Source organism: Miniopterus schreibersii (assembly GCF_964146895.1).
Source record: "Miniopterus schreibersii genome assembly, chromosome: 10".
NCBI classification, from domain to species: Eukaryota; Metazoa; Chordata; class Mammalia; order Chiroptera; family Miniopteridae; genus Miniopterus; species Miniopterus schreibersii.
The window spans coordinates 43,352,777-43,375,143 of record NC_138110.1 but is presented as its reverse complement, the minus strand read 5'-3'; the positions used below and the strand labels follow the sequence as shown (position 1 = coordinate 43,375,143).

Below are 22,367 nucleotides of genomic sequence, written 5' to 3'. Positions count from 1 at the left end.
ATCAGATCGGAGGCAAGGTAGCCCTGACAACGATCACAGTGAGAGATGAGGGTCTAAATTTATTATGATGCTTCCTTCTAACACAGCTGAAATCAGTGAGCACTTTCAGTGATGGGGAGCGGGGAGCTTACCTCCCTGCTGTTCCACACTCCCATCTTGAGGGCTCTAACTGCTCCCTATTCCTTGAGTTCTGTCTCCATTTTTGCATACCCCCTTGTAACTGGGAACTTTCCCCCCTTAGAACTATTCAAAACAAACGTAATCCTGCATCTACTTGATAACACTTCAGATATGTGAAGATAGCCTGCAGTTTTGTTTATTCAGCATGTATTGAGGCTGGATCCCAGAGACAGAAAGGCAAAAGGGATTTGGATCCAACTAGCAAGAGTATATTCCCTTTCCCAGTCTTGTTTTAAGCATTATTTTTTAAAATGAGGGTGGCATTTGCCCATCACCTGTTATTCGTGATTCCTTAAAGATCACCATACTTATTTTATCTTAAGGTCCCTGAATGTAATGTAGCTGGATTGTGGCATTTCAGCATTTATGTGATTCCATGATTTCTTCAAGAGATATTCCCAATTATCAGTATTCATGTAAATGTTTTCAGTATAACTAGGGGGAAGCATGGGTTAGTGGAAAGACTTCTGTAGTCAATTTGAATTGGATCCTGCTTCTGTTAATTAGTTAATGTATAAATTTAGGCAAGTTCTTTACTGCCCTGAGCCTTGGTTTTATCATTTTTAGAATAGTGATTGGGATTTCTACCTCATGGTCTGCTGTGAAGATTAAATGTGATAACCAGTGCAAAATACTTAGCCCAGCACCCACTGCTTTTAAGGTGCACCATAAATGTTTCCTTCTTAAACAGCATTCTCAATAGAGAAGCAGAAGTCAAACCCAAGTTCTCTTGACTTTGACATGTCAGTTTTACAAAGAAAGTTTTTTTAAAAATCATCACCCAAGGATATATTTTTATTGATTTTTTAGAGAGAGGAAGGGAGAGAAAGAGAAACATTGATGTGAGAGAGAAGCATCAATCAGTTGCCTCCCTTACACACCCGGACCAGAATTGAACCCACAACCAAGGATGTGCCCTGACCAGGAATAGAACCTGCAACCTTTTGGTATATGGGGCGACGCTTCAACCAACTGAGCCACCTGGCTAGGGCTCAAGTGACCTTTTTGAATGTATACTGAGAAAACATTTGTTAATATTATCATTTCCGTAGAATGATTCTCATGTTTTCTCATTGATAAATTTGGAAAGAGGAATATAATAAGACTATGATTTGTTTCTTTGAAATAATAGATCCTGGCATCAAGAAAGGACACTGATGCAAAGAAAATTAGACAAGTAAAAAAAACAAGCTGGCCTTCCAGCAGCTTTGGACGAGGTATATTAATAACGGAAGGTTTTAGGGGAGGGAACTTAATGAGCAATACGGGTATGTTCAGCCGCAGCTCCGAAATGAGAATTGAGAGTTAGCAGGTATTCCCTAAGAGCCCCCAAACTTGACATTTGTTGAATATTTACCAGGTGTCAGGCACTATATACACGATCTCTTTGTATGCTTTGTGACAACTCTGAGGCACACGTTTTTACAGAGTTTAGGAGATGCATGCCTGTGGGGGAAGAATGGGGTTGGAGGAGGCACTTGCATGCTTCTGGAAGGGAAAGTACACTAGCCTGACTCAAAGCTAGTCAATCTTTTTTCTGCTGATGGAAAGTCTTGTCTTCAATTTATACAAAACATGCCATCTGGGAAGTGCAATAGAATGAGGTATGCCTGTATGTACCACAACTTCTTTATTCATTTATCCATGGGTGGACACTTAGGTTGTTTCCATGTCTTGACTATTGTAAATAATGCTGCAATGAACATAGGGCTGCAGATATCTTTTTAAGTCAGTAGTTTTGCTTCCTTTGGATACATTCCCAGAAGTAGAATGGCTAGATCATATGATAGTTCTATTTTTAATTTTTTGAGGAACCTAACAGTGCATGGGTTTTCTCCATATCAGTGCCAGCATTTGTTATCTCTTGTCTTGTTGATGGCCATTCTAACAGACTTCAGGTGATATCTCATTGTGGTTTTAATTTACATTTTCCTAATAACTTGATTAGCATCTTTTCATATATCTGTTGGCTATTTGTATAACTTTGGGAAAATGTCTATTCAGGTCCTTTGTCTATTTTTTAATTGGCAAATAATTTGTTTTAAAGGGGGGCTTGTACTACATGGTCTTTAAGGTTATTTCAGGATTCAAGTCTATTTTATAATTATTTAAGTAGTTCGGATAGTATCCTCCGAACATTTTTAATGTGATTAATTGAAATTTGCTTGCCTTCTAACTCCAAATGGGCACCAAAGGTAATCACAAGATCCAGGTTCCTCCATACCTATAAGAGGTAGTAGGAGAGGGGGGTTTGGAAGCTGGTGACCATCTCTCACATTTGTTTCACTGTTAAAAATGAACAGAATGTGCATAAGTCCACCCAAACTGTCACAGCTCCTAGCAAAATAATTTAAACCACACTTGATGTAATGCAACTAAACCTGGGCTTTCCTGCTTGTTTTAACATTCTCCGACTTTGGAGATGCATCTAACATGAAAATCATACTTTAAAGTATTCCTGGATCCCCTGCTGTCTTTTTTTCTTGGTTCATTCTTGCTTTGGAGGATGAGCACATCCTCAACCTGAGGAGTGAGTAGAAGCTGGACTTTTTGAGATCCATTTCACCTTCATATAAACTTATTGCTGACAGGGGGCTTGCCTTATAGATCAGAAACTAATCTGTGAGGAAGCGAGTGACTTGGTGTGTCTGCAGTTAGCTTTCAGAACAAACTTTCAGTGGCATCTGGGCTGAAAGATTAGCGTTGGAAGCTGAAAGGTGGTTGAAGATTTAGAGCCTAGGCCCCCAATGTGTTTGCATTTCAAAGGGGGATGACCTGCAGCGCCTACAGCCAGTCATTTACACTCTAAAGGATTGTTAATGACTAGGGGGCAAAAGTTTCTGTGCTGCTCCTGAGGGGGAAGGGACGGACCTCCAATGTGCAGGGTGACTTATGGCTGTCGTGTCACCTATAGGGTGCTGTGATTGAGGAACTGGTGCAGTTATTGCTCTAAGTAATAACTTTGGTTTCTGCCACAGAACTCTCACCTCTGCTTTCAGGGTAAAAAGGTCTTTTGGCCAACTGTTTGTCTTTGGAGAAATGTCTACTTAGGTCCTCTGCCCATTTATGATTAAATTGTTTGGTTTTTTGATATTGAGTTGTATGAGTTATTTATATATTTTGTATATTACCCTTTTATCAGATATATCACTTGTAAATATCTTTTCCCATTCAGTAGGTTGCCTTTTCCTTTTGTTGATGGTTTTCTTCATGGTGTAAATGCATTTTAGAAACTGCCAACTTGTTTTCTATAATGGTTGTCGCACTTTAAATTCCCACCAGCATTGTATGAAGATTCTAATTGTTTCACATTCTTGCCAACACTTGGTATGGTTCTTTTTTCAATTTTAGCCATTCTGGTAGGTGTGTAGTAGTATCTCGTTGTGGTTTTAAATTTGAGTTCCCTAATGACTAATGATTTTGATCATCTTTTTATGTGCTTTTTGGCTATGCGTTTTCCTTCCTTGGTAAAAAGTCTGTACAAATCTGTTCAGTTTTTTAATTAAGTTGTCTGTCTTACTTAGTTTTAAGAGTTCTTTATGTATGCCAGATACAAGTTGTTGTTGTTTTTTCGGTCCGTATCTCGTCTCATCCTAGGACTCCAGTCACACATGTGCAAATCTGCTTGACGTTTCACAGATCATTTATTTTCTGTCTTCTTCCCTTTTATCCCTTTGGTTTCATTTTGTGTAGTTTCTATTACTCTGTCATCCTCAAGTTCACTCATCTTTTTCCTGTAGTGCCTAATTTACCAGTAATCCCATTCAGTGCAATTTTCACCTCAGATATTGCAATTTTCATCTCTAGAAATTTGATTGTTTTTGTTGTTATCTCTATTTTGTTTCCTTATACGCCCATGCTTTCCTCCACCTTCTGGAACATAGGGAGAATATTTAAAATAGTTGTTTTAAATGCCCTTGTTTGCTAATTCTGTCATCTGTGTTATTTCTAGGTTTCCTTTTATATTTCTGTTTGGTATAAGTCATATTTCCTGCTTCTTGGTATGCTTCCTGGTAACTTTTTTCTTTTTAAAATCAGATTCAAGACTTTGTGAATTTAACCTTGTTGGATGCTTTACTTTTTAAATTCTTAAACTGTTTTGTTCTGGGATGCAGTTAGTTTAGTTGAAAACAGTTTGATGCTTTAGGCTTGATTTAAAGCTGTGATAGGTGGATCCAGGGCAGCCTTATTCTAAGGCTAATGTGGCCCCTCTAGGAGGCAATCCCCCGTGGATTCTCCTAGATGCCCCAAGCAGTAGGAGGTCTTTCTACTCTGGCTGGTGGGAATACAAATTATCCATAGCACTCTGTGAGATCTGAGAGCTGTTCTGCTTGCTTCTTTTTGGTGGTTTTCCCCCTACCCTCCATAGTTTCCTCACTCACGTGGATCAATACTCAGTTGAGCACCTGAGGGAGTCCTGCAGAAGTCCAGAGCTCTCCCTGTGCAGTTGTCGCCTCTGTTATTCTGTCCTGTGAATTCCAGTTGCCTTCGCTTCCACCAATTCTGAACTCAGAGGGATAGCCATGCTTTGTTTGTGTTCTCTCTCTGCTCTGCCACTGGAAACTCTCTCCAGGGGGTAAGCTAGGGCAATCATGGGGCTCATGGATATTTCATACTGTGCGTTATAATCCAATACTGTACTATTTGTTTTTATTTACTTTTTTTCTCAAATTGTTACAGCTTTAACCATTGCAGGCTTTTTCAGGATGGGCCTGATGTCTACCTAACAGGCCACATCTTTTAGTTCTTTTGAGCACTTCTTACTTTCTGGTACTACAAGATGCTCCAGGGTCATCTTTATATTCTAGCTGTATTCCTAGAATTATATATTTCTCCAAGGATCACTGTTCCTTTTATTTGAGAATGGTGTAAGACACCAAGATCTGGGCACTGGGTGTCTATTAGCTTTTTAAAAGCCAATTTGTAGTTACTGGAGCCTAGATAAAAATTTCCTGTTGCTCTACATACTTTAATATACAATGGTGATATACATTAGAATATTTTTAATGGCATTATGAATGTGTAAACATTTTAAAATGACAAGATTGTACAATTGCAGATGGTTGCACTTAATTATAATTCAACAATAAGGTAGCTTCCCAAACATCTGGTTACCAACTTGAATCAGTCATGTATTAGGATATGAATAGGATTGATTTTTACATTAAAAAATAGACTTTTAAATTACTGATAATTGAACATTAACAGATTGTATGTAATTTAAAATAATAAAATTTCTAAGTTTTGGTTACATTAAACGGGTAATTACAGAAGTGTGTTATAGAGCAAAGTGATTATTTTGAAGCACAAAAATTAACTCCTATACTCCTAAATAATGTGTTTCAAAATTGTTTCCCATTTTTCACTCTTCATATCTTATTACTGATCTATATTCTTTAGTGCTATTAATGGTCACCCTCATTTGTACTATTGTTAGTTAATAATAATTGATTCTACAATCAAGTTTAACTCCAACCTCACACGAGTGGACTACCCTGAATGTAATAGTTCCAAAAGGAAGACATATAGAGAGAGCATATCAGGAAAACTCAAGCAGAGAGTGATGGCACATTTGCTCGTGTTGTCCAGAGCCTGTTACAACGGATGTGCTTTCAGCCCATCATCTTTTTGACGCTTCATAGTCATTATAATTAGTAATCTTTCCTTTGAATCTTAACTTTAGCCTAATGTAGTATTTGATATCTTCTTTTCTTACACTTATTTCCTTGGTTATTTATTTTCCTAACAAGTGAAGTGAGTTGAGGCCTATAATTTATAAAATAGTCCTTTTTATCAACCCTAGCTCTTAGCTCTCTTAGACCTCTTATAGATAATTGAATATGTGTTGAATAATATTTAAATAGAGGGCTACTTAGGGCTTAAAAGATATGTAGCTCACAGATTTTGGCAAATATAAACATTGAATTCAATATTTGAGTTAGGAATCATGGTTCTGATTATGATCTTCCCATGTCCTTTTTTTAAAATGTTTTTATTGATTTTAGAAAGGGGGAAAGGAGAGGGATAGAGAGATAGAAACATCAATGAGAGACATCCATCTGCTGCCTCCTGCCCGCCCCCTATGGGGGGATTGAGCCCACAACCCAGGCATGTGCCCTGACTGGAAACCTTTTAGTTCATGGATTGATGCTCAACTGCTGAGCCACACTAGCTGGGCAGTGTCTTTTTATTTATTTATTTATTTATTTATTTAATTTATTTATTTATTTATTTTTTAGAGAGAGAAGGGTGTGGAGAGTGAGACAGAGAGAAGTGAGAAACATCAATCGATCAGGAGATCAGTTGCCTCCCCTAAATGTCCTGACCAGGGATCAAACCTGCAACCTTTTTGGTTCATGCGACGATTCTCCAACCACTTGGCCAGGGCTCCATGTTCTTTACAGCATTATTTACTTTCTAAAATTAAATACTAATTTAATTTTTTTTACCTTGTTTTAGTTTACAAGGGCTACCATAACAAGTATCACAAACTAGCTGACTTAAAAGTAGAGAAATATTGCCCTGTCCCATATGACTCGGTTGGGCAATGTCCTGTGCACCAAGAGGATGCCATTTCGATTCCTGGTTTGGGCAAATGCCTGGGTTGTGGGCTACGTCCTTGGTGGGGGGGCATGCAGGAGGCAGCCTATTGATGTCTCTCACATCACTGTTTCTCTCCCTCTCCATCTCTCCATCTCTCTAAAAATTAAAAAAAACCCTCAATAAAAAAAAGCAACACAGAAATATATTCCTATATTCTGCAGTTCTGGCAGCCTAAGGTCTGAAATTAAGGTGTCAGGAAGGCCATGCTTCCTCTGAGGCTCTAGGGAAGGATCTGTTCTATGCCTTCCCTGGCTTCTGGTGGTTGCCAGCAATCCTTAGCATCCTTTGTGGCAGCTGCACCACTCCATCTCTGTGATGCCACACGCCTTTCTTCCCAGTGTCTGTTTCTGGCATCCTCCCCGCCTCTTATAAGGACACCGGTCATACTGTATTTAAGACACACCCTACTCCAATATGACCTCATTTTAATTTAACTTTTAAATCTGCAAAGGTCCTGTTTCTATATGTCACATTCTGAGTTTCAGGATGGATGTGAATTTGGGGGAGACATTATTCAACCGAATACAGCCCCATTTCTGTTATCCGTCCCACTCCCTTTTTGCTTTCCTCCTTTCTCCTAGAACTTTAATCAGTTACAAGATAAGCAATGAGCTAATTGTGTCTTACTTGCTTTTGATGACCTTTTACAAATCATTCCTTGTTATGTTTTTCTCAGCATTCATGAATTATAAAAGGATCAATAACTCATGAAGATACATTATTTATTTTAAACATGATCACTAGTCAGGCTTCATATATCTTCTTGGACTTTTTGCTTGTCGTCTTTAATTAGCCTGTTCTTGAGCTTGCTTGAATTTCAAAGGTCAGTCAATGCATTTTTCATAACTTGTAATGATTTTTTTAAATTTCATTTTTAATAAGCCTTTCAAAAATGGAAAATATCTCAACCTATTTTCTGTTTTTAAAACTGAAGATTGTGAGATTGTGTATGGCTGTATTTTTTTGATGCAGATATTTAGGGTTATCTGACAAAGGGGTGGCTTCAAACAATGAAATCCAGTGAGAAAGAAATGTGAGATGTATACAATATTATGTCATCATAATGGCAATATTATCCTTGTATCAAAGCAAAAAACAGACTTGATTGGAAATGCTTCTTACTAATATCCCATCATTACAGGCCAAAACCAGACTTCCAGTCTCTTTAGGTAAAGCAAATGAACTACTTGGGGAAATTAAACAAAAATAACCATGACCCGTGTGGACAATGGACTGGAGGGGAGTAAGAACAGATAGAGTTAGGAGTCTGTTGGCATAAGGCCATACCACAGAATAGCAATAAGCCCCAGAGCACCAGCTCTGCCTGAGCACAGGGAGTGTGTCTCCAGATCCTGTCCACAGGGAAACGATGTCCAGAGACTAATGGGCCCTGACTAATCATTTTATCCCCTCCTCCCTTGAGAAGGAAGAAGAAAGGGAATGTAAATGCAAATGATGGGGGAGAGGAAGAAACACTTTCATCTTATTTATCTGTAAGGTCTGTAATTTTTATCTCCAAAACTGTCTGAAGTCTTTCCCCCATCTCAGCTTCTGTTGTTTCCACCTTAGACCAAATCCCTTCTATTTTGCATTTGGATTGTTGCAACCCAGGCCTCAGCTGCCACAAATATAGAGGAAACAATGTACAGTCCCATGTAGTCCCCAAGTCTAACAGAAGTCTCCAAATTCAGGGTCTCTGCATCATATGCAGTCCCTTTAGGCAATATGTTGCTTCTTATAGTATGACAGTGTACAAATTAAAAGAGATACATGGATATGGGTCGCCAAGGATATCACAATAAAAATTCCCATTTGGAAAGGGGAGAGGAGAAACTGGCAGCGGTCACTAATTCATATCAATATTCAAATACCTCTTGGCAGAAAGGGAGAACTCCCTCTCCTCATCAAGGAGTCAATTCTTTGCTCAGCTCATTTGGTACTGCTGGTAAGGTGGTACCTTCATCCTCACAAACCTAGTTTCTCCCAGCACCTGTTCATGCTTCTTACTGTCATGGTCTGAGATATCTGCTAGGATTCCAGTTATCATAACTGAAATCCAGGAAGCAGGACAGGAGAAAGGAGAAAAGAGTGTCAGTCATTTAAGAAGGTTTGCTGGAAGTTGCCATACAACATTGCCTATATCTCAATGGCCAGCACTTGGTTAAATGCAAAAATGTGACATATAACATGGGAGTGTATGATATATATGGTAATCTGGTGAATATAGTCTTTATTTGCAGGTGGCAATATGTCTGGCTAAAAATCAGTTTTCTTGTTAAGAAAAGGAGAATGAATATTGGCTATGCCATGAATATCCTTTTGGCTATCCAAATATCTGTGAGCACCTTTCCCCCCTACATAGGACTGCTTGTTTTACTATATGGCAGTTGACTTTCAACAGAATTAATGATCCAAGGTATGAGAATTGATACATTTAGGGAACTGTGGGTAGTTCAAGAAAGTCCGGGATAGGTTATAAATGCTGTTGGAGAGTACGCAGAGGTCAGACTGCTATGCTTAGGAACAGTTTCAAATACCTGCAAATCCATCTAATTTATACAATCAGAAACTCAGATTTTGAAGTTGTCTTTCATGGGGAAGGAGTAAATGTATTCTGTGTATGTATGTTCTTGATCTTTCTCTGTGCTTTGCAAATACTGGCCGGTCCTTTGCCTCGACCAACATTTTTCTTCCCCTTCCCCTCATTCCTACTCATCCTTAGAATATCAGTTTCTTAGGAAGCCATCTCTGACTTCCAGTCTTAGCTTGGGCTACCATAACAAATACCATCGACTGGCTTAAAGAGTAAGTGTCCAATTCTCACAGCTCTAGAGGTTAGGAAGTCCAGTATCAAGGTGCCTGCAGATCCTGGGTCTGGTTAGGGCCTGCTTCCTGGCTTACAGATGGCTGTCTTCTCATATCCTCACATGGAGGAGAGCAGAGAGAAGTATGCTCTTGTGTTTCTTCTTGTAAGAGCTCTAACACTATTTATGAGGACTCCACCCTCATGCCTTAATTATCTTCCCAAAGCCCCACCTTCTAATACTAGCACATTGGGGGTTAGGATTTCAACATGAATTTTAGAGGGACACAACATTTAGTCCATAACACCCTCCAAGGCTGAGATTATGGGCATATCTCTGTGCCACCAAAGGCATACTTCCTACTGCCATACTGCAGTCCTGCATTTTAATGGCCAGTTTGTCTTTCCAGTTGTAAGCTACTTGAGAATCAGAACTGTCTTGTTCATAGCTATGTCCTTGGTATATACCACATTACATGATATAGTTTTCTCATGACTAATGTAATGATCACTGCATGGTACATGGACCCTTGCTACCTCTTTTCAGAAGGAAAACATAAAAGTTTATCAATTTTGTAGATGCTATAAAGTAGGGAGCATGACAGAATAAAAATTCAAAAATTCAAAGATTCAGAAAGATTTCAACAGGCTATCAGAACAGGCTGAAACCAACAAGGTAAAGTTCTAGAGAGAAACTTAAAAGTTCTACATTTAGATTCATGTGTAGTTCTCAAAGTGTGGTCCTGATCTATGCTAGGGGAATCTAATTAAAAAATAATTATCAACCTAAAAAAACTTCTCCACAAAGATAGATGAATCAGTTTTATTATGGAATAAACATTAAACCAGAATGTGATGCAGATCACAGGAAAGGCACAAAAGAGGTAGCAAAGACAGAAAGGAATCGCACCTATTTAGCCAAGCAGATGAAACCCATCACATCCATGTTCTCAAGATAAAAAACTAATTCTCAAGAAGGATTAATTGCCTTCATACAAAGGAAAAATAAATTTTTCATCTTTATGACAAAAGATATGTTTGCAATTTAGAGCCAGGTACCTGCTGAAATTAGGTTCCCATACTCCCAGGAGACCAGGAGACAGGGGCACTGTTTTCCTTGATGATTACATTTCAAAGTGATGGCTCCAAGACTCATTTCAAAGAGAAATTCCTAAACTGTAAAATAGGCAAGAGGCTTATTTTGCCTTTAAAAAGGGTTGCATACATTTCAAGCAGCAGAGAAAGAGCCTATAATGATAAGTTTTCTAAAATAAGTGCTCTTTCTTTTCTTTGCACCAGGGAGAATTAAGTATTCTAATTTCTAATTTGTTTTACCCTTATACCAACAGCGTCAGCATCACCTAGAAACTTTAGTTAGAAATACAAATTCTCAGATCCCAACCCCAGACCTGGTCAATCAGAAACTCTGGAGATAGGGCATAGCAATCTGTTTTGTGGGTTTTTTTGGTTGTTTTTTTAAATCCTCACTGGAGGATGTATGTTTATTGATTTGAGAAGGAAAAACCAATGCGAGAGAGAAATATAGATCGGTTGCCTCTTGGATGCACCCCAACTGGGGATTGAGCTGGCAACCTTATTGGTATATGGGATGGTGTTCCAACCAACTGAGCTACCTGACCAGGGCAGTGTTTTTTTTAATTAGCCAATCAGGTGATGCTGATATTCCCTAAAGCTGGAGTATCACTGAAGCGAACTGTTGACAGCAGCCCATTTAAAAGGATCTAGGGAAGATGAAGAATTTTATTTTACTTGAATTAGTAGTTATCTTGAGTTGCTAACACATTACCTTCAATTAATTGGCAAGAGATTAAATGTCCAAAATAAAGATATTAGATGAATCTTAGTTTAGCCAAGGCAGTCAAATCTTAACAACTTGAATCATACAGGGAAATAAAAACAAAAGCATAACAACAAATTATGCTTGTCTCTAGAGTGAGTGCATTCCCTAATTTAAAATATATGAAGACTTGCCTGATTTTCTAGCAAATCACAAAATGCCAAATCAAGAAAACTATAAAAGCCAAATTCAAGAGGAACTAGACAATTTTACAATTCTTTTCCACACGTACCCCTTCTTAAGTTCACCTGCCTCTCTACTAGGACTAATCTATCCTTCATCAGTGCCCCTCAATTTTGGACTTAAATTGGAATCACTTAGACACTCCCAGGGGAAACTCTGAGAGCAGCGAGTGAGGGAGAACAGTGGATTCTTTGGGTGCATCAGTTCACACAAGCAGTCCAGGCAGCAAGCCCTGCTCCCCTTTCTCAGCATGGGTCAGAGCCTGTCATAGGCCTCAAACAGAAGAATTTAAGAGCCCCAGTTGAAATTCTAGGCACCAATGCCGAGACGGATTTTTGGAGCAGTTTGATCCATCCTCATTTAAGGAGTCTGCTTTGAGAAAACAGTTGTTTTGTACTTGAGATTTGACCCACTACTGAAAGACAGCTTGAATAAATTGGTTCCTGTGGCCAGAGAAAAACAGCATTCATGATGCCCAGCTTTCTTGAGGAAGTCTACCTAAAGCAAGGCTGGTGGCATTTGATTTCTTAGGAACTCTGGATATTCCTGTGACAGACTCCCCCATGTGTCCTTGGGCTGTGGGCCTGCCTCCGTCCATTGGTCCCATCATGGAAGTACTGCAGTTTAGCCAGAAGAATCTGGACATGGTAGTTAAAGTCATGCAAATGAAGAACCTGGAATTGAAAAGCAGATATGAGCAGCTCCACCTGAAATATCTGGAGATGGGGTAAATGATGGATTTTTAGGGACTGTGCCCCAGGTGATGGAAGAGGCTCAGAGAGAAAAGGAGCTTGCCAAAGTTGAAATCTAGGTCTGAAAAGATCAATTTATTACAGATATGAACTCCATGAACACATCTCTCTTACCTTTTCAAAGGATTTGAGAAGCAGAAAGGGGTGATTAAAGGCTATCCCAAGAGTAAAGAATCACTGAATTATGAATTCAAAGGGAAGATCAAAGATACCAAGCATTACAGGCCCATACAGAAGAGAAATTCAACCTAGTAGATGAGCAAATTGCTCAGGTCCATAGGAAAGTTCTTGTGACCTGTTGGCCATCTAGGTGATTCAAACAAAGGACCAGATGAGGAACCATCCCTGGAGACCACTCGGCAGAAGATGAAGGATAACAAACCTGTTAAGGCCCAATTTCAGATGTGGAAAAATATGATGTGGAAGTCACTGACCTGTGACCTTCTCTCCTAGCTCCTTTCCGTGTAACTGTCTGCAAACAAGCCTTGTGTACTTTCTTCTCTCATTTTTTTCCTTTTGGTAGAGATCTAAGTGGTTCTCAACAAGACATAGCTACAGAAAATTAAGTAAGGGAGATTTTGACTTTAGTTACATTTTTTATGCTCTATTTGACTTATTAAATGTTGATACTGATCTTTCATTAGCAAGTTTTTGTATCCTATCAAATATGTGCTCTTGTGAGGTTTACTGGAAAAAAAAATGGTGCTATCCTGTAAATATTTTTTTTACTATGGGAAAAACACTGCTTTGAAATTATCAGCCAATACGCCCAAGATTCAGTTTACTTTGTTAGTAGCTATGTGCTGCAAAAGTGTGGTATATAAGAGGTCATGTCGAGGGCCAGTCTCCTTATGAATTCTTGTAATGCTAACCAGCAATGATAAAATAATTGCTATAACCTACTATTAATCACATCTTGCAAAATATAATTAGAGGTTTTTCCTATGGTCCTCAGGTATATAAATTATCCATGAAGGTGGTGGTTCTAAATATGAAGATGTCTAAGAATTCAAGAAGACATTTCAGTGAGACTATATTGACTACCAGAATAACAAAAATCTATGGACTTTTAAGGAAAGGCAGTTATAGATTTTCCTTAGAAGCTTTAAAGAACCCCTTTGTTTAATAGGAAAGCTCAGATCCCCCTTTTTTTCCTTCCCTTCTTTGGTCTCATAAGAGAATCATAGAATTTTTAAACAAATTTTAATGAATAATGCCTTTAATTACAGAAGAAAAACTGAGGTCAAAAATGCAAAGTAATTTACAAAAAATGAAGGCGCTAAATCATTTAATAAAAAGGAATAAAGCCAAGTGCATACAGTTCGAAGAATGCACCATCCCTTTTTTTTTTTGCCACATGCATTTTTAAAAACATCTTCACCTGATTCAGCAGCAAACATAAAAAGGCCATTTAAAAAATCAAATATGCCATTCTTTACACACAAAAGCACTTTATGAGACATCGGAATACGTACTTAGAAGTTTTTCTCAGAACATAATTGTTTCTGAGGACATTTATTTTGTACAGTACTAGGCATATGGTAATGCAAGATAAATACGTATTTAAAATTTAAAAGTAAATACTTTTTCCATGTAGTGTCCAGTGCCTGGATTTCTCTGACTAAAAGGCACCATTTTTGAGACTTGTGTGTCTTCAGAACAGAAATGAAGTATGTGGAAAACTAGTTTTTGGGGTAGAAATGTCAAAATGTGGCTGTCGGGGGCCTGAGAGATCCGCATCAGTGTCCACGGGCGTTGTGGCAAACTCAGACACTTCCTAGGCTGGCCCTGATTTTTCAAAGGCGCTCAGCAAGCCAGTCTTCAGAGTTGGCAGGGGGCAGGGCTGTGATCCCGGGCGGCCCATTTAATGTCTAACAGGTTCCCAGCCGGCGGCTGTGTCGCTGGGTAGAGTGCAAAGGTAGCGCGGCTGGCAAGAACCGGCGGCGGCCGGCCTTCCTAGCAAGGCTCGGGCCCCGGAGCTGGGAACTGGGCTTTGTGAATCAAAGCCAAGCGGGGCCGGGTTTGTGGGGGGCGCAGAGGCCCCCGGCAGGCCCTTCCGACACGAGGGGTCCAGGCCCGGTGGTTTTCTACCCACTCCGGCCAAAAGCCCGCTTCAGAGCGTCCACGGAACCCTCGTAATGAGCTGGGATGGGGCTCTCCCTCTCCATGTAGGGGACTACCCACTCCTGCCGCCCCAGGGGCGGCCAATTAAAAATGCCACCTTTAGGGCGTCGTTGGAGAATCTGGCCTCGAAGAACCTCATGTTCTTCAAAAACTCGGGGTCGCCTTTAAACGCCTCTGGAAAAGCCGGGGAAGCGGGCGGACGCACCTGGGCTAGCAGGCTGGCCTCCGCGCAAAGCAGTCGCCGCGGCCGGTCCGGGAGCTCGCTGCTCGGGCGCAGGGCGCGCTTCTGGGTCAGGTCCTGCGTCGGGACCGCCAGCGCGCCCACCCCCGCCCGCCGCGCGCCGCGCGCCGCGCGCCCCTCGGCTCCGCTCCCGCCGCGGCGTTGACGGAAGTGCCTGTCGGTACCGGGGGCGGGGCCCGGCGGCGGCGGCCTCCGCAGACCCGGCCGGGCCCGGGCCCGAGTGCCGGCGGGCAGGGTCGCGGGACTATTGGCCGGGGAAGCGACAAGCCGCACGCCTGAAGCGGGTGGGAGGGAGCGGAAGAAACCCGAGGTAGACGGGGGCCCGGCTACGCGCGGAAGAATCTGACTTCGTGGCAGCGCGCATTGAGCCCCCGCGCGGGGCGGGCCTGCGAACGGGGCGGGGCCTGGGGCGCGGGGCGGGGCCTCAGGTGCTTAAAGGGAAAGCTGCGGCCCGGCAGCGGCGCTTCCGCCTGAGGCTGTGGTTAGCTCCGCCCCCCTCCCAGGTGCGGGGCATTCCTGCTGTTTGTGTTCCACATTCTTGACTCCACGTGTTGTCCAAGGCCTTTCACAGGTCCGAGGAGGCAACTCTAATGCAGCCCTGCCGCCTCCAGAACTGACTATTCCGTGAGTCTTCCCGCCTGGCAGTAGGCTAGGCGCCTTATGCAACCTTATCTGCACCTCCTACCCCGCACCCCTGAAGCCCGCGTTTTCGTTTGGTTGGTTGTTTCCTGAGGACAAACGTCAGCTGAGAGACTATATAAACTTATTCGGGCTCAAAGTCAGCGGAGCAGTGGGAGAATGCTTTCTGAGTGTTAGATCTTTGAAGATGAACTTAAGACTTCAGGTGATGGGCAGTTTGTAGATGGGAAAAGACCATGTCTACATTAATGCCGTTTATGTTTATATTAATGAAAGGAACAGCTACCATCTGCCGCAGTTCAGCCCCCAGTTACAGGCGCTGGCTGAGAGCACTGCTTCCGTCCTGTAGTAAGGTTCTACTCCGACCTCCTTCCTACCCAACCAGCTGATTTTTTCCATCAGTGGGATATGCTAAAGACTTCAACTGCGTGTGCGTGTGTGCAGCCAGCAATTTTTTTTCGTAATTTTTAAGTTGAATTTATTGGGGTGACATTGGTTCACAAAACCATACAGGTTTCAAGTGTACAACTCAACAAAGCGTTATCTGCACACCGCAGGGTGTGCCCATCACTCAAAGCAAAGTCTCTTTCCGTCCCCATTTTTTCCCCCTCTGCCCCCCTCCACCTACCCCCACCCACCTTTCCCTCTGGCTATCACCACACTGTTGTCTTTGTCCACCTTAAATAAGGGTTTTTTTTTGCTTAATCCCTTCACCTTCTATCACCATCCCCCCCCCCCACTCCTCTCCCCTCAACAGCCATCAGTCTGTTTCGTATATCCATGCCTCTGTTTCTATTTTGTTATCAGTTTATTACGTTCATTAGATTCCATGTATAAGTGAGGTCGTGTGATACTTGTCGTTCTCTGCCTGGCTTATTTCACTTCGCATAATACTCTCCAGGTCCATCCATGCTGTTGCAAAAAGTAAGATTTCCTTATTTTTGATGGCTGAATAGTATTCCATTGTGTAAATGTACCACAGCTTTTTTATCCACTCATCTACTGATGGGCACTTGGGCTGTTTCCAGATCTTGGCTATTGTAAATAATGCTGCAGTGAACGTAGGGGTGCATATAGTCTTTCTAATTGGTGTTTTAGGTTTCTTAGGATATAATCCCAGAAATGGAATCACTGGGTCTATTCAAGTCCTTTATCCATTTCTTAATTGGGTTGTCTTCTTGCTGTTGAGTTGTATAAGTTCTTTATATATTTTGGAAATTTACCTCTTATCAGATATGTCATTGGCAAATATGTTCTCTCATTCAGTGTGTCCTCTTTTCATTTTGGTGATGGTTTCTTTTGCTGTGCAAAAGCTTTTAATTTGATGTAGTCCCATTTGTTTATTTTTTCGTTTGTTTTTCTTGCCTGAGGAGATATATTTGCAAAAATATTGCTACAAGAAATGTCTGAATTTTACTGCCTATGTTTTCTTATAGGGTTTTTATGGTTTCACGACTTATATTTAAGTCTTTAATCTGTTTTGAGTTTATTCTTGAGTATGGTGTAAGTTGCTTATCTAGTTTCATTTTTTTGCATATATCTGTTCAATTTTCTCCAACACCATTTATTTATTTATTTATTTATTTGTTTGTTTATTTAATGCCTCACTTGAGGATGTGTTTTTATTGATTTTTAGAAAGAGGAAGGGAGGGAGGGAGAGAAATATCAATGTGGGAGAGAAACATCAATCTGTTTCCTCTTGTATGTGCCCCAACCAGGGATCAAACCCCCAATCTAGGTATGTGCCCTGACCAGGAATCAAACCTGCAACCTTTTGGTGCACTGGATGATGCTCCAACCAACTGAGCCACCTGGCCAGGGCCCCAACACCATTTATTAAAGAAAGTGTCTTTACCCCATTGTATGTTCTTGCCTCCTTTGTCAACTATTAATTGATCACGAAGGCATGGGTTTATTTCTGGGCTCTCTGTTCTGTTCCACTGATTTATATGCCTGTACTTGTGCCAGTGCCATGCTGTTTTGATTACTATGGCCTTGTAGTATAATTTGATATCAGGTAATGTGATACCTCCAACTTTGTTCTCTGTTCTCAAGATTGCTGAGGCTATTTAGGGTCTTTTGTGGTGCAACCAGCAATTTGTTAAATAATCACTATCTGTACATTGACTACTGAATGGGCAAACTTTAGCAAGAACCATTGTCAGGCTCTGGGACTCTAGGTCTTTATGCCACTGTCTCCAAGGTTGGTTAGGTTACCTCTGCCAACTCAAAATGAACACAATGTAATCAACATATTGAAATATATCAGCCTTTTGGGAAAACTGAAAAGTTATCTAGAAAACATTGTTTACAAAAGTATAAGATATACTGTGGTTCTTTGGTTTATTTTCCATTACATAGTTGTCCAATAACATGACAAATGTATGGACTCAGGCTACCCATTACACTGAGTAACCATTTATAACACTTTTAACACTGTAGATCTCCTTATAGTCACCAACTTAAGAGACAATCCTGAACACTATCTCAGCAACCTAATCATAATGAAGATGCATATTTACTTAAGACTTTCTGTTGGCACAGTAGGAGAAATTAGTGAAAGTATATTCTCTTCATTTGAAACAAAATTCTATATTAGAAGCAATGGCAGTTTTAAAAAAAAACTGGAGTAAAAACTTCTGGAGTGTTAAATCAGAGTGATTTTAATTTCCTTTGAGTCACTAATACAATAAAACTAATTTTCTCGATTGGACTATATTGTAGCAATAGATTTTGTATAAAAGCTTTTTGTCCTGGACACAAACATAACTGGTATTTTAGAAAAATATTAAAGATAAATTAATATGCCAAAATTACTAGGTGTGTAGTTCTGCTTTATATAAAATGCCCTTAAATTTAAATGTAATTCCCATGTAGCAATAAAGTCCACCATCTCTGGATAAACTACTATTTGCATTATGAGTACTAAGAAACCATTTTCACTGCTTAAAATAGTGACCTGTATTATGTCTTAAATGTGCATTTGTGGCCCTAGCTGGGTGGCTCAGTTGGCTGGAACACAGTCCCAAAAGATTGTGGGTTTCATTCCCAGTCAAGGCACATACCTAGGTTGTGAGTTCTATCCCTGGTCAGGGAGCATACGGGAGGCAACTGATGGATGTTTTTTCTCTCCCTTTCTCTCAAATCAATAAAAACATATCTTCAGGTGTGGATAAATAAAAAAAGTGCATTTGTGAAATGTTGGTTTTGATGTAAACCTCATAATATTAATTTAAGTAGGTCATCATTTTAATACCACCTAAATATACTGACCCAATATAGAAAGTTGGATCAGTGTTAGAAATGAAGATTCACAATTTACCTTCCCAGACTTGTCATTAACATTTCACATTATGTTCTTGGCTTTGTATGGCTCAGATGCATTCAAATTTAAGCATAATTCCACTACAGCATAATGTTAGCTACGCAGTTTTCTCAAATCTGAGAACATCAATGCTAATCTAGTTATGATGTTTTGAGGATTCACAGCTTAAAGCCACTATAAAATTATAGAATCCATACTTCAGGATTGTGGAGAATGGCTTCAGAGAAATGTTTCTGTTGCTGTAATAATCCAATTAAGGAACGGTTTCAGGAATTATTGGAAAGTGGGTTATTCTGTAGTAACTATGCTTCAATTGCCATGTAGTTTGCCCAGAAACAATCCACTTCAACTTCTGAACAGTTGGTTTGGAACACTTGTTTGATGAATATTCAGTTAAACACTTGGATACGAGCTCTTGCCAGAAGGTCAAATCTCTGTCACTTATCTTGGAATGTTTCTGAAGACATTCTACACCTTCTGTTAACTCTACACACTTCTGTGCTTGGATCTCCAATTCAATGGCAGACAATGCCAACACAGAAGGCTTTGCTTTAAAAAATACGACCCTGCAGTGGCATGCCTTAAGTTGAACTTCTAATCTTTTAAAATTAAGGCCATTCCTCTTTTCAAATGGTAAGTTCTCTTGAATGAGTGAATACACCTGCAGAAATTTAGAGGTAGTAGTAGCTTTGATTTTCCAATACACCTTCTCCAACACAGACTTTTCCATTCTCATCAGCTCTGAAACTGAAACTGTACTGACTTATTCAGATCAGTGACTTGCCAATGGGACATTCCTATCCTCTTCTATGCATTTTACAGCTAGGTAGAAGCAGCTTAGTCCAACACACCCAAGGTGCTTGGGCTATATCTTCATTTTGGGCAGAAATTTGTCCAGTAAATTCACAGCTATAGAAAATGTCTCTGTGTTGAAGCCGAAGAACTGAGTTAGTCTAAGATCTTTTATTTCAAAGTCCCTTAGCCTTACAGTCATCTTGAGGACATTATCATGTGCAGATTCAATTAGTCTCAAGCTGCAGACCTTTGGCTAACATTTTGCCTCCTTGATCTCGAAGGCACTGTAATCACTCTCCCAGGCCCTGCTTTCACCTCAGCCCACAAGGGACTCCAGGCTGGAGGGGAATGGCCTGGGGAGGGGGAGCTGCCTCTGGTAGACTCTCCTCAACCCTGCCCAGACAACACTGCCCTCCTCAGGGTCAGATTGGACCCAAAGGTTGTATAATCCTTTTAATATGCTGTTGGATTCAGTTTGGTAGTATTTTGCTGAGGATTTTTACATCTATATTCATAATAAACATAGGTCTGTAGTTTTTTTTCCTTAAGTGTCTTTAGTATTAGAGTAAAACTGGCCTCATAGAATGAGTTAGGAAGTGTTCCCTCCTGTTCTATTTTTAAGAAGAGTTTGATTTCTTCTCCAGGGACTCAGCTCCAGCTCAGGTGGCTGGGGGGTGGCTTTGGACACAGTAGTTAAGGGATTCAGCTGTGTCCCTCCTGATCCACAAAAGTCCTAAATACTGAACAACTTCAGAAACTCCTTTATCTGCTTGAGTCAACTGAGGATCCTGTAATTATTAAAAGAGCTTTGGTCATTCTAGGTAGCAATACAGACTTTTCAGCTAATGAAGTTGGAAGCAAAATCAGTTATCTTAACCACAGTATTAAAGAGAAGTCTTTAAATACACCGAGTAACCTGAGTGTGAATGTTGGAAACCAAATCAAGATAAAGGTATACGTCAGTCAAGTCTGAGGATGTCTTCTCTGGTCCCCTGAACTCCCCCATGCATCTGGCCAGGCTGAGACTGTTAACACGACAGTGACCAATGACCATCAGCACATGCAGAACAGTTACATTACAGACCTACGCCAAGTGTTGCTCACAGGAAATGGAAGCACCAAGGTCCACGTTCTGAAACTATTATTGATTTTGTCTGAAAATCCAGCAATGACAGGACTACTTACTTCCCCTTTATGATGGCCACATGGCAGATTCTTCTTCCAGTCCTTACACTATTTCAGAATATAAATAACTGCTTCAAAAAGGAAGGCCATAGCCTACTTTCTCCAAAGGTTCAGTGTTTTTCCTGTTATATGGAGAAGAACATGCCCAGAAAACAAGAGCGGTAGTTAACCACCATGATAGGTGTGATGGAAAAGGAAACAGCCCTCAAATTCTAACTGGTAGGTCAAATTTTCCCAAAGAGTAATGCAGTCTGGAAGTAATACATGCAAACTTTTTTTTCATCTTCTTTACAAAGGGATTCTTTCAGCTGCTGAATTTAAACAGTAAATATTAGATTTAGTATTTATACAGCTATAACTTGCCATGGTCTTCTGGTTTATTTTGGACCAGTTTATTGATACCAATTGGATATAACAGCTTGTTCTGAAACATTTATTTCTTTTTATTTTGCTATTTGCTGAGTTGCTTCAATTATTTCCTCGACATGAAGTGGCAGTGACATTTTTGTTGTAAGCTACTCTTCTGCTGCTTGCTGTGATTTGATATGGAACAGAAATTCTGGGCAGTGGCCTTAATTCTGGCCCTGCTGAAGACAAGATTGACTTCTTCCATGGCAAGATGGATGGAGGTGGGACCTTGGAGGGGAACCCCCTTAATTTTGCATAATCAATAAAGCTTTTAACAAAATCCTATCCTCCTGGGAGGGGGGGGCTCAGGAAATTCTTTTCCTTGCGGTACCCCAAGAGCTCCACTTCCACCCATAGCATGAACTTTTCGAAGCTACTTAATCTCTCTATGCCTTATTTCCCTTGTCTTTAGAATGAGAACAATAACAGCATCTACTTTAGGATTAAGTAAGATAAATTCAGGTAAAGAATTTAGCATAGAGCTTGCAATAGTCATTCAATATGTGTTTATTGAATGGTTGCTAGGCACTATGTGATAATGCAACAAGCATAGTTTCTGCCCTTATGGAAATAACAGTGTAGTACCAAACAGGAAATTAGACATTAAACAGGTAATCCAGCAGATAACTATGAGATAGCAAATTGTGGAAAGTGATATAAAAGAAATGAATCTGGGACCCTGTTAGAGAATAAATGGTGTGTGTGTGTATAGCGGTGGGGGGTTGGACATACTTAGGTTAGTTAGAAAAAAATCTCTCCGAGGAGATTGGATAAAAATCAGATAAAAAGAGACATACTTCTTTTACATTGGTGGGTACAGGGTAGTTAACATTTACAGCACACAAAGATGATGTGTGGGCAATAAGATAACTGCTGTCTTGTGCTCCGGTGTCCGTGGTTGTCCCTTTGAGAGTCTGGAAAATTACTCGGAAATTTCAAAGATATGTTATCTTAGATGCACAAAGACAATTTCAAAGGTAAAGACTGACCTTTTTCAAGGCCTAGGACATGAATACCCGCCGCGACCCACTTTTAGTTAGGGAATTTTTACGTTCAAACCGCCTTGTGTGGTTCTTTCAGTTTCTGAGTTTGTTAAGTCCTGCCATGCAGGCCCACCCTGTGCTTCTCAGGTTTAGTATGTGGCCCCTTTTTCATCCTTAATAGAGAATATATAAAATGGAGTCATTTTAACCAAGCTGCTAAAATTATTAACATTATGACGGTTTTAGGCATGAGGAAAGACTCCATTCTTGTTCTAACTAGCCTGGGAC

At 40.3% G+C, this 22,367-nt stretch overlaps 2 pseudogenes across 2 annotated transcripts; one reads left to right on the top strand and one right to left on the bottom strand.

Moving 5' to 3' along the window:
* Positions 1-18,961: 18,961 nt before the first annotated feature.
* On the bottom strand, positions 18,962-19,444 carry LOC308562664 (cyclin-G1 pseudogene; annotated as a pseudogene). Its single transcript has one exon. The product of its transcript is annotated as a cyclin-G1 pseudogene (transcript).
* A 407-nt stretch (positions 19,445-19,851) lies between these two features.
* LOC308562301 (armadillo repeat-containing protein 10 pseudogene) lies at positions 19,852-20,904 on the top strand (annotated as a pseudogene). Its single transcript has 2 exons — positions 19,852-19,879; positions 20,235-20,904. The product of its transcript is annotated as an armadillo repeat-containing protein 10 pseudogene (transcript).
* Positions 20,905-22,367: the final 1,463 nt, after the last annotated feature.